Raw genomic sequence first — 12539 nt, forward strand, 5'->3', positions numbered from 1 at the left:
TACTCATTTCAGTAAAAAAATAAAAAAAATACACAGAAATAAGAAGCCCGAGACAAATGGTTAACTCTTCCCTGGGTTCGTATCTAACTACAGGGCTGTGTTTGAAGGACTGCATTTGGAGATTTACTGTAGCCCTCCATAGCTGAAGTATTTATGTATAATGTGTACTCAACTATATGTCACAAATATGTGAAAAACATTATGTTATACCCATACTGAATGTTTGCTTTTTATCAGTCCTTAATGTATTTAGCAACATTTAAACATGAAACTTAATACATATTAGATATTTTTCGATGATATATGTGAAGGTTGTAGTAAATTGTATGTAAATATGACAGTTTTCTCTTTTTTCCTCCATCTTTTTATTTAAATTAAAAACAAGATTGTTTTACATGCCAGTCCCAGTTCCCTCTCCCTCTCCTATTAAAACCCTACCTCTCCCATCCATTTCTGCGCCCCAGGGAGAGTGAAGCCTTCCATGGGGAGTCTTCAGAGTCTGTCATATCTTTTGCAATAGAGCCTAGGCCCTCCCCCATGCGTCTAGGCTGAGGGAGTATCCCTCTATGTAAAATGGGCTCCCAAAGTCCATTCCTATGCTAGGAATAAGTACTGATCTACTACAAGAGGCCCCATAGATTTCTGAGGCCTCCTCAGTGACACCTAGATTCATGGGGTCTGGACCAGTTCCATGCTGGTTTCCCAGTGATCAGTCTGGAGGCCAAGAGCTCCCCATTGTTCAGGTCAGCTGTTTCTGTGGGTTTCGCCTGCCTGGTCTTGACCCCTTTGCTCATCACTCCTCCTCCTCTAAAACTGGATTCCAGAGTTCAGTGTTTAGCTGTGGGTATCTGCTTCTACTTCCATCAGCTGCTGGATGAAGGCTCTAGGGTGGCATATAAGGTAGTCATCAATCTCATTATCAGGAGAGAGCATTTAAGGTAGCCTCTCCTCTGTTGGTTAGGTGGTGTCATCCTTGTAGATCTCTGGACATTTCCCTAGTGCCTGATTTCTCTTTAAACCTATAATGTCTCCCTCTATTATAGTATCTCTTATTTTGCTCTCCTCTATTCTTCCCCCCTACACAACCTTCCTGCTCCCTCATGTCCTCCTCACCCCTCCTCTTCTCCCCTTCTCATTCTCCTAGCTTCCTCTCCCCACCCCCCACCCCCAGTTTTCTATGTGGGCATCTTTGGGTTTAGGTGTCTGCAAGAACCTCTTGGAATTAATGTTAGGAGGAAACCAACACATGCTTGGACAGATTGACTTAAGAATTTGGTGATATATGTAAAATGTGGTCATGATAGCAGATTATTAAGTACTATACAAATGGCTACTTGTTATTTCTTCCATTAGCTATTTGGATTTTTTTCCTCTAAAGACAATCTATTAACAAAATAGAACCTAATTTGTTCAGTGGTAGAGAATTTTGCTACCATCCATAATATTTTAGGTCCCATCTCCCATACTGCAAATAAACAGTTGAATAAACATTTGTGAAAGTATCAGACAGCTTCAATCTATTGATTCATTCCTAGACATTGATTAACTTTTATTCTTATGGGCATTTATTTACATCCATTTATTTCTGAGTTTACGCGCGCGCGCGCGCGCGCACACACACACACACACACACACACACACACACACACACGTGTGTGGGGGCGGGCAAAGGACAGAACATGTAGGATGAGGTGACACCTGAGACATAATCTGGCAACTTAGAGAAATGTTTGCAATCTCTCTCTCTCTCTCTCTCTCTCTATATATATATATATATATATATATATATATATATACATATATATATATATATATATATTTGAATTCTGAATTCATTACTGTATTTCACACTTCGGGAGCACTCAAGTAGACCAAGCTAGATATTTCAAATGGACTCTAATATCAAGAATATATTAACTACACAGGCAATAAATTAGCTATAAAGTCAAATGAGTTACCAAGACAAGACAGAGTGGAGCAATAGCAGCAAGCCACTATCGTGCTTAGGGTGATGAGGATTCGAGGTATCTATTCAAGGATTCTAGATCTCAAGCTCACCCCCAGAAGCTTAAAGCGACAGCTGAGGGTATAGCTATAGCCAGATGAAGCTGGGGCCAGAGGACAGAACATCTAAGGGAGGTGACACCTGTGACATAACCTGGCTACTTAGAGAAATGTTTCAATCTCAAAAAAGAATTGCCCAGACTTCCTCTTCATCTCATCTTCTTCTTTCTTCCTTCTTTCTTCTTTCTTCTTCTTGTTTTTTCGAGACAGGGTTTCTCTGTGTAGCTTTGGAGGCTGTCCTGAAACTCACTCTGGAGACCAGGCTGGCCTCAAACTCACAGAGGTGCACCTGCGTCTGCCTCCTGAGTGCTGGTATTAAAGGCGTGCACCACCAATGCCTGGCTTCATCACAGCTTCTAAGAGGGCTTGCCACCCTCCAGAACCATCCCAGATCCCCTGAGCAAGGGATCCTGGATGATTCTGTGCTCCACGGTACAGAAGGAAGATGCAAGCACAAACTGGCCAGCATATCTACCAAGGCCTGACCAAAGACCTGTGCCATCTCTTGCTTTCCTCATTTAAGAGTTAACACTTATGTTCTTGGTTAAGCAAGGGCCTTTGTATTTATCATTTACTCTTGTTCTCCACATCTTGTCAGTAACTAAATTCCAGCAAGCCTGTCCTGAGGATGAGTGTTTAAGTTTCTCTCTTCCCTTTCTTTACTGAGGACTGGTCTTTTCAGGCTCCATTCTAGGCTATGTTATTTTGCCTAAATATTGGTGTTCACTAACTACAAATACGCTATATATTCTGACTGCTTCTTTTTCTATTAACATACATATTCTGCTACTCTCTTGTTGAATCCTCTTGTGTCCCTTGTAGACTCTCAATATTTTTCATATTGAATCCTGCGTCCTCTTAGCATCCTCTCAACCCAAGGTTCTTATAGTGATTTAGAAAAGTCTGAATGAGCCGAGGTTAGAGTTAATGTTAGGGCTTCAAAGATCGTGTTTAACTTGCACTTGCCTCCTGTCATAGTTGATAGATACTCTTTGGAATATAAGGACAAACATGGATTCAAACTAGACCCTCTGCATATGGGAGACAATTGTGTAGCTGGATCTATCTGAGGGCCTGGTATCTCTCCCTGGTGTGTGAGCTAGCTTGTTGGAGTCCATTCCCTAGGGTGAGAATGCCATGCTCAACCTTAATGCAGTGGGGAGGGGCTTGGTCCTGCCCCAACTTAATGGGCCAGGCTTTGTCAACCCCCCTCCCCAGCCCTTACCCTGAGGGAAGAGTGGATGTGGGATGGGCTGAGGGGGGGGAGGTCAGGAGAGGGGCAGGGGGAGGAATGGGAAGGAGAACTGTGGTTGGAATGGAAAATGAAATTAAAAAAAGATGAACTTAGAAAACCAAAGCAGATGCTTCTGAAAGCAGAATAAGGTGTTGGGTAGTCTGGCAGTGTGTACTGAATCAATACTTAAGCAGATTGCCAGGTAAATAGGAGGAATCGCATAAGCAAATTGTCGCATGCCACCTCTTCAGCTAAAGCAGATGTTCACAGCCTTGACTCCTGAGCAAGATACCTAGATCTCTCCCCCAAAGTGGAGCTCCAGGGTGGTACTTCCAAAATTCTGAAGTCGACAAAGGGCTAATAACGTCTAGTTTCCCAGTTATGTGCTAATGCCCTGAAGAACTTCCATCTCCTCCCAGAAAATGTTTCTTAAAAATGACTGTCTTAGTGCCCTTAACACCTCCTCCTCCTGAACTTCTGGGGTCCAGAATCTCTTAAGCAGTCCCCTGTCGTGCTAGTATATTTTCATTATGAACAATTGGCCTGCATTCTGTCTTAGGATGACTAAAAATGAGTAGGGAGTGTGTGTCTTTTAAGAGTAAAACCTTGTAGACAATGACCTTAGAACTTTTGTTCTCTGGGTGGTGTACTTGTACCATGGGATGGTTTTTTCAGACTGAAGTTTTGTCTCGTTGTGAGTCCCTCTATGGTAGAGTCAGTAGACCTTGTGTTAGTGGCACCGATATCCAGGAAGAAGCATTGCAGGTGTATTTTGACATGAAGCCTAATTGACGAACATAGGGATTATGTAAAGAACAGCGCTAAGTACTAGATAGCACCAGTGTAAAGGTCCTGAGTGTTGCTGGGTCGTAATGGCTCCCTCTGGAGAGGGGGTGAGAAGGCGTGGCATCCAGGGCACAAACACCGGGAGTCAGGTAAAAGGCAAACAGCAGACTCCTTTATTCAGCAATGGGAAGAGCCTTATATACTCTACTCCCAGAACCCAGGCCGAGTCCCCATTGGGTGACATTGCATGGGCACCCCTCATTGGTTAGGCGTGATCAGGCCCTCAGACAGACTCCAGGTTGACTCACGTCTTGGCCTCTTAAGCTTTTTTCTACACCTGAGGAACAAACAGAAGTAGGATGGCAGAAGTGTGGAATAAAAATGAAAATAATGATAAAGTATAGTAGAGGAAACAGGAAGACAGGAATAAAGGTGACCCACGGAGTCCGTAGAGAAAACGAATTTTATTCTATGTGCTGGGAAAAACAAAACAAAAACACCCACAGATTTTTTTTGTCTTGATTAAGCAGGATAGAGGTATGCTCTGATTTCTGTACATTGCTCTGTATGTCTTCTGTGTGAAAGTTAGATCATTCACAGGGAAAGCATAGAGACAAATTAGTAGGTGATTGCATTAACCTGATGAGACTCCAAACAGCATTGGTTAGTGGATGGTATTAAAGAAAAAGAGGAGGGGCTGAATCCTGGAGCCACAGGAGTTGGATATGAGAAAATGGGGCAAAGGGAGCCAACGTATTGTCTAGGTCTCTTGTTCTGAGTAACAATATTTATGGGACAAAATTGGCACTAAATGGTTCTACGTTTCATTTGCTAAACTTGAAGTGGTGTTAGGTAGCTAAGTGGACACAGCAAGAAAGTAGTTGCTTGCAAATATGGACTTTACAGGAAAGGTCAAGGCCAGAGTATCTTGGGGTATGGCTTGTTCTTTGAATCACAGACCTTCACGTCTATGAAAGAATGCAGATGGGGGAACAGCAGTTTTGGGGTACTCAAATCTTCCAGATGAACCAGAGGGTGGGATGGAAATAAAGAGAAAGAGGTATCCTAAGAGGAACACCAGGAGCAGCTACTAGGCGTGATCAAGAAGAGATTGTACTGGGCATTGTAACCTACACCTATAAACCCAGCGTTCATAAGATTAGAGGACTGAAGCAAGTTGATCCAGATTGCAAGGCTAGCTTCAGATGAATGAGGCCTGCCCAGGCTACAGGAGACCTATCTTTAAAACAAATGGGAGTTCAAGACACATGACTACATACAACCAATCCATCCAACCATGTATCCCCCTGCAAATCTGAGGTATCATGAATTTACTGAGAAGATACCTGGATTGGCCCCTGTGAGAATGCTTTCGGTGATCTATTTTGTACTGAGTAGTTGGCTGTCCAAGGAGACGCTGAGAATAATAAATTCCTAGCAGAGAGAAGAAAAAAAAAAACAAGTTGGAGTTCAAGGCTTTATGTGGCTCCCTTCCCTCCTGATTTATAATTAAAACAGTTGGAAAAGTAGGAAGCATTAGAAAAAATGTAATAATTGGAAGTTTGTGTCTTTCCCAATTTTATTTCTGAACTATATACTCTGAGAGTGAAATTTACCAATAGCTTACAATCCCTTGAAAGTGGTTTTGATATAGAAAAAGCTTAAAGTATGTCAATGTTTGAAACACTTGGAAACTACTCTTCACATAAATGTGATAATGATACTTAATTTCAGGTTACATATAATCTACCAATTTCATCTACATTTATGATGAAATAATTATCTCAATGGCTCGACAAAGGGTTTTCTTTTATTGCTTTCAAAATCAATAAAATGTATCGAGTGAGCTACAAAACAAGCATTCTGTGAATTATAGGTCCTTGAGTTTGTAATTTTCAGCAATGAGGATTTTTCAGACTTGTAATTATTGAGTTACTCGGGTAGCAGCTCTCTGATGTGAGCGCATACATGTCTGAACAGAATTAGGCGATGGTGATACACATGCCCACAATGATAGTATTTAACTAAAAGCAAGATCATGGTAAAAGTACTTCTTTTTTCCATGGTTTTCTGTGTAAAACAGAACAAATGAGAGCTGTGATTGCTTGCATTTTGATTTTAAATTATGGTATTGTTATAGTTTCCCCATCACACATGCCTGTCCTGGGTATATTCTCTTTTATATGTGCTATCTGGATAGCAACTGTGGTAAAATCTGGGAGAACTGGTTCCCTCTTCTCTGAGCAGTGAGTATCATTCTGTTCCCCAGTCCTGTTGCAGGTGTCTAGTCCCTTTGCCTGACTGTAACCCGTAGGGTCTCAGGGGGATGATAGTCATCCACTTGAGAACTAGTATTTAATAGCAGGTGCTCCTTCTATGTGATGTTTTTGCCTTGGGCACAAAGACAGGTCCATGGGGTAAAAGAAGTCTGTCTTTCTACCACTGCATGGAAGATAGTTGGCTCAAATAGTTGCCCAAGCTCTGTAAGTAGAATATCAACATTTGTTGTCTTGAGTCTTAATAGTCCTTCATGGCTCCTTATCTTGAGTCAACTTTTTACCATGGCCTTCAGAATGGTAAGAAATATATTCTTGCTCTTTAAGCCTCCCAGTCTTGGGTCATCTCTCATGGCAATCTAACAAACTAACCTACGGGATTTCACAGGGATCCAGAGAGCTGTGACTCCTTTATCGGGGTCTACAGCCCTGACTTACTGATACCTTCCTCTAAATTGCTAGAGCAAATATGAGTTAAAGCAACGTTTTTAAATAAAATGTTTCAGATTTTCTTCAACGACTAAGCACTTATTTTCTTTTATCCCAACAACTGAACTGTAGCCCCCTTGAAATGAGACCCCAGGCATCTAATTTGTAGCAGCTATCTCGCAAATGTTTGATTAATTTAAAAGGATTGGTTGTTTGTTAATGGTCCAGTATTTTCTCACAGCCCAGAATCTTTGAAGAAAGCTTTTTAAAATTACATTTATTTATTTATTTGTTTATTTATTTATTTATTGTGTGTGTGTGTGTGTGTGTGTGTGTCTGTGTGTCTGTGTGCATGTTTGTGCACGTGTGTGTATGAGAGAGTAGAGAGAGAGAGAGAGAGAGGAGGGAAGGAGGGAGGGAGGGAGGGGGGAGAGAGAGAAAGAGTGAGAGTTGGGGGAATGCTTATGGGGGCCATAAAACAACCTGTAGCAGTCACTTTTCTCCATCCAACATTTGGATCCCAGGAATAAAACTCAGGTCATCAGTCTTGGTGGCAAGCACTGTAACCCACTGAGCCATCTTGCCAGCCAAAGAAGAAAATTTTATGAGTGACAGGGAGAACACTATTGCAATTTTTTGTTTGTTTGTTTTTCAAGACCAAGTTTCTCTATGTAGCTCTGGCTCTCCTGGAACTTTCTTTGTGGACCAGGAGGGCCTCAAATTCACAGAGGCCTGCTTCTGCCTCCCGGGCGCTGGGATTAGAAGCGTGCACAGCCGCTGCCAGGTTACATTTCTTTAAAAGATGAGATCGTTACACTCTGAATTGCTTCCTAGTCTTTTATGTGCTTATAATTGTCCTGCTGTGATTTTGTCCAATGTTTAGAAAAGGGCAGGAAAAGGAGCCGGGGGCATCTGTGTTAACTGCCTTTGTAGTTTATCACATGAGTTCTCAATTCTGTGTGGTGTACAAACTGACACATGGTTAAAGTTTAGCCAAAGTAAAACATCTGTTTTAAGTGACACCTTAATTTTGTGATGAGCTAAGTGACTTGAGAGGGATTGCTGTATGTGTTACTACCCATTATTCTTGCCCGTCTTTGTCCACAAGCCATGCACCGTGAGAAATGGTGGCATCAAGCTCCATCACCCACACAGGCAGAGGCAAACCCTGGCCCTTGTGTGTGTTCTCAGCCTTGCCCCTCTCCCTTCCTTGACTCTCTGCTCTTTCAGTCCTGCCCATCTATGCCTGGATCTAACAACATAAGTGATTTTCAATTGGATTTGTTGGCAAATACTCCTGGAAGTTCTTTGTGTTCTTCGGTTACACGATTAGAATAGTACCGAGCAATTGTTAGCATTGGTCAAATGGAAAAAGGAAGCACCGGGCTTCAGCTCCAAGCAAAACCACTTTATGAGCATGTGGCTGGGGTGCACGTTAATAGCGCCAGCACCCAGGTGGCCGAATTTATGTCCACCCTCTTGATCTGATAATACAGAGCAGGAGGAAGAATTGGTAATGACCCAGGCTCAAAACAGATGGTGACTCCCTGTGTCTATGTTGTTGAAAACCTACAAAGGGGAAACATTAAATATGTGTCTTTAAATTTAAATTAGTGCATTTCTAAAACACAGGCTGCCGGGCTTTGAAAACAGGGTAGCTGAATGTGTTTCATCTTATAGGTTTGAACTTGTGTGTGCTTTGGGGAAGAGCGACAGACAAAATGGATGGTATGTCCGTTACCCTTTCGTTAGTTTCTTAGCCTCCGTGGTGCACCACTGTAATTAGGAGCTTGTGTGCAGTTCTTTGTCATTAAATTTGCTACACCCTAATTATGGATGGTAGGAACGGTCAAAAGACCACCATCTAAAAACTGGCATTATTAGATATATTTCCTCAGGTCAGATGATTTTTTTTTCTGCTCCATCATGCTGATTGAGTTTTGTGCTAAGTGATTTGTCTTAAAGTACTTGGCTGGTAATTTACACAAACAGTATTTTATCAAAATGCACTAAATTACATAACATCACAGTGGCTGAATGCGTTCTTGGGATTCGAGGAAGTATTTGAGTTTGAGTCTTCCCAGGAATGATTATTTCTTTGATTTGCATTCAGAGACAAATAAAACTTCTGTTCAAAGCCAATCCAAACATACCTCAGAATGATTTGGGGACACATTACCACAAACTCACCCTATGATTCTGTCAAAGTCTGGGATGATTTAATGTAAAAGCACATAAAAGTGAGTGGAATTGAAGACTGGGTACAGTTTAAGAGCCATTCCAGAATCTGGTATGGACTCCCTCAGTAGAGTTACAGGAAAATGGGACCTGGGCAAAAGGAGGATGAGAGAGGTCCCCTGTCAGCTCCGTGTTTCACACCTGTGCTGTGTAAGTCCCGAGAAATCATCCACGATCTTCCAAGTGAAATGGTCCAAGTTCTAAGCAGCTTCAGCTGTTCTTGGAGACACTCTGAGTTTTTCCAAAGTACCAGGATTTCTCACTGGGGCCTATTGCATACTACTCCATGGACAGACTCCTAAGTCATGGGTCTAGTTTTCTCCCTACGATTCATACATGCTCTCTCATTTCTTACGAGTTACAAAGCTAAATGGAAGGGAATGTTTCTATTATCTTTTTCAATATTTTGACATGAAAATGTGGTTTTATTTAATCTAATCACCTCAAAAGCATTGATAAAGCGTGAAATAATATCCAATGCCAAGCCATGTGACCTACATTAAGAGAAATGACTGGAGTTCAAATTCTTTATTGTTTTCAAAATCCATAGTGCTGGATGACGTTCCAGGTCTTGTACTGTGCATTGGGAGGAGATATAGAATATAATATGTTGCTCAGGCTCTCGGGCATCATGACATTAATTTGCCCAATAGAGCTGTGGAGACACATGGGACACTTGCGGTACAAAGTAGTAAAATTACAGCTATGAAGACTATACTTCAAACATGCAGAAAGATTGTATTACCATCTCTGATCAGGGAAGTCTTCATTAGAAACTACCATTCTAATGCCCTTCCTAAGGGGAGGACATATGACCCTTCCTCTACTTAAAGATGGTTGCATGTGAAACTCTAGGCTGAATGAATGGATGGTCTCTCTCTACAATGCTGATCCCTACATACTATCTTTTGTGAGACTGGTACAAAGAAATGTTTAACATCATGCTCACAACCTCTAAGATGTTTATAGTTCCTCTAAGAAATTTCAAACCCAACTGAAGCTCTCTCGTGGTCTAAGTATAATCTTTCATATGGATGAAATTTAAGCTAATATCTCCAATAAAGTTAGGCTAGAAAAACCGACCCTCTGATACTATTCTGTATGAGTACTCCGTTGTCATTGCAGTATTCTTCACACCAGCCAAGACATTCACATCCTAATTGTCCAGTGACTGAACAATAGGTAAAGAAAAATGTGCTACATTTCCACAGTGGAATACTACTCAGTCATAAAAAGGAATGAATCCAGTCATCAGTGACAGACAACACAGATGGATCTAGCAGATATTGTGCTAAATGAAATATGGCAGGCACCAAAGGGCAAATACCCATGCTTATTCATATGTGGAAACTAACAAAGGAGAGAAGAAAGGTGGGTGTGAGAAATTAGAAAGAGAGGTGGAAACACATGACCCTCTAGCCTTCCATAGCATAGGAGGATTGCCACAGCAAGAGCTTATTGTGGTTATTGAACATGGGATCTGCACTCTAAGCATACCGTGCAATCATATGTAGTGACCCTGCAAAACATTGTGCTATTGACATACAAAAGAGCAAAAAAAAAAATGTTCTATTATCTCTTCTCCTGAAAGAACATCTGGCCTTTAGCATTTCTGGAATATTTCTACATTTAAACATAGCTGTACATTAGCAAAAACAGAATCACAGGCTATAAGGTCTTGAGTTCAATCCACACCAGCACACTCATAGAAATACATTAGAGTTATACTGATTTAAATACCGTTTTATAGTTACAATGCATAATTGTTTTAAAGCACATTATAGCATCCGTCTGCTTTGTTAACATTATACAGGCGTTTATTATTTTAAAAACGAATCACTTGTTGTATGCTTAAACTGCCTCCAGTGTTAGCAGTCTGTGCAAGGAACTGGAGCAGGAAGATTCAGCTCTGCCCTCAAATGGCTCCTCCCTCCCTCTCTAACACCCTCCTCCCATCCCTCCCTCCCCACCCTCCATACTTCTCGCCTTCCCTTTCTTCCTTCCTTCCTGTTCATCTTACTTCTTTAAAGAATAAAAAAAAGATCTTGGGGTAACACTAACCAAAACTGAGAAAGACCCGTATAGTAAGAACTTTGAGTCATTAAAGAAAGAAATTAAAGAAGACACCAGAAAATGGAAAGATCTCTCATGCTCTTGGATAGGTAGGATCAACATAGTAAACATGGCAATCTTGCCGGAAGCAATTGACAGATTCAATGCAATTCCCAACAAAATCCCAACACAGTTCTTCACAGACCTTGAAAGAACAGTACTCAACTTCATATGGAAAAACAAAAAACCCAAGCTAGCCAAAACAACCGTGTACAATAAAGGAACTTCCAGAGGCATCACCATCCCTGACTTCAAGCTCTATTATAGAGCCATAGTCTTGAAAACAGCTTGGTATTGGCACAAAACTAGACAGATAGACCAATGGAATTTAATTGAAAACCCGGATATTAACCCACACGCCTACGAACACCTGATTTTTGACAAAGAAGCTAAAGTTATACAATGGAGCCAGTCTTTAACCCTAGAGCACAAATGGACTTTGGGAGCCCATTCCCTATGGAGGGATACTATTGCAGCCCAGGTACAGCAAGGAGGGCCTAGGCCCTCCCCCAAACAATGTGACAGACTTTGAAGGTCCCTGCTGGAGGGCCTCACTGTCCCTGGGGAGGAGTTGGGGGAGTTGCTTGGGGGGGGTGGTTGGTGGGGAACATGGGAGGAAGGGAGGGCGAGGGAATGGGGGGATGGATATATAAATATGAGTAGTAATTAAAGAATTCAAATTAAAAAATGAGAAAAAATTGATCATTTATTTTTATGTTTCTGTTTTAAAATTTATTTTACACAGTTTCCCCTCCCTTCTCTCCTTCCATTCTCTTCCCCTGCCTCTCTTCTAAGCCCCTTTCCTATCTGCTCCTCCTCAGTCTCCATATAGAAAGGGTGATGCCTCCCATGGGAGTCAACTAAGCTTGGAAGCAGGACCAAGCTCCTCCCCCTACATCAAGGCTATGGAGGCAACACAGCTTCAGTATTGACTTCCCAAAAGCAGCTCAAGTGCCAGGGACAGGTCCTGATCCCACTGCTAGGAGCCCCACAAATAGACCAAGCTACGTAACTGTCACACAAATGCAGAGGCCTAGGCTGGTTCCTTACAGACATAAGCATACACATAACTAAAAAAGAATTATGAAATAAAGGTTTAAAGTTTTTCTAGTTGTGTGTATGTGTACGTCTGTGTGTATGTGCTGATGAACGCAGGTGCCCTTGGTAGCCAGAAGTGGGTATTGGATTCTGTAGCAATGGAGTTACAGGTGGCTGTGAGCCACTCCATATGGATGCTGGGAACAGAACTCAAGTCCTCTGCAAGGACAGTGCACACTTGTAACTACTGAGCCATCTCTTTAACTCAAATGGTCCTTTTCCAGAAGAGACCAAAAACTTGTTGATAGGATCTGTTGCCTAATTTGTGGAGCCTCTAATAAACTGAAATTGCAGAGAAAGAT

This window comes from Cricetulus griseus, chromosome 10 (assembly GCF_003668045.3).
Source record: "Cricetulus griseus strain 17A/GY chromosome 10, alternate assembly CriGri-PICRH-1.0, whole genome shotgun sequence".
In the NCBI taxonomy this organism is placed as follows: domain Eukaryota; kingdom Metazoa; phylum Chordata; class Mammalia; order Rodentia; family Cricetidae; genus Cricetulus; species Cricetulus griseus.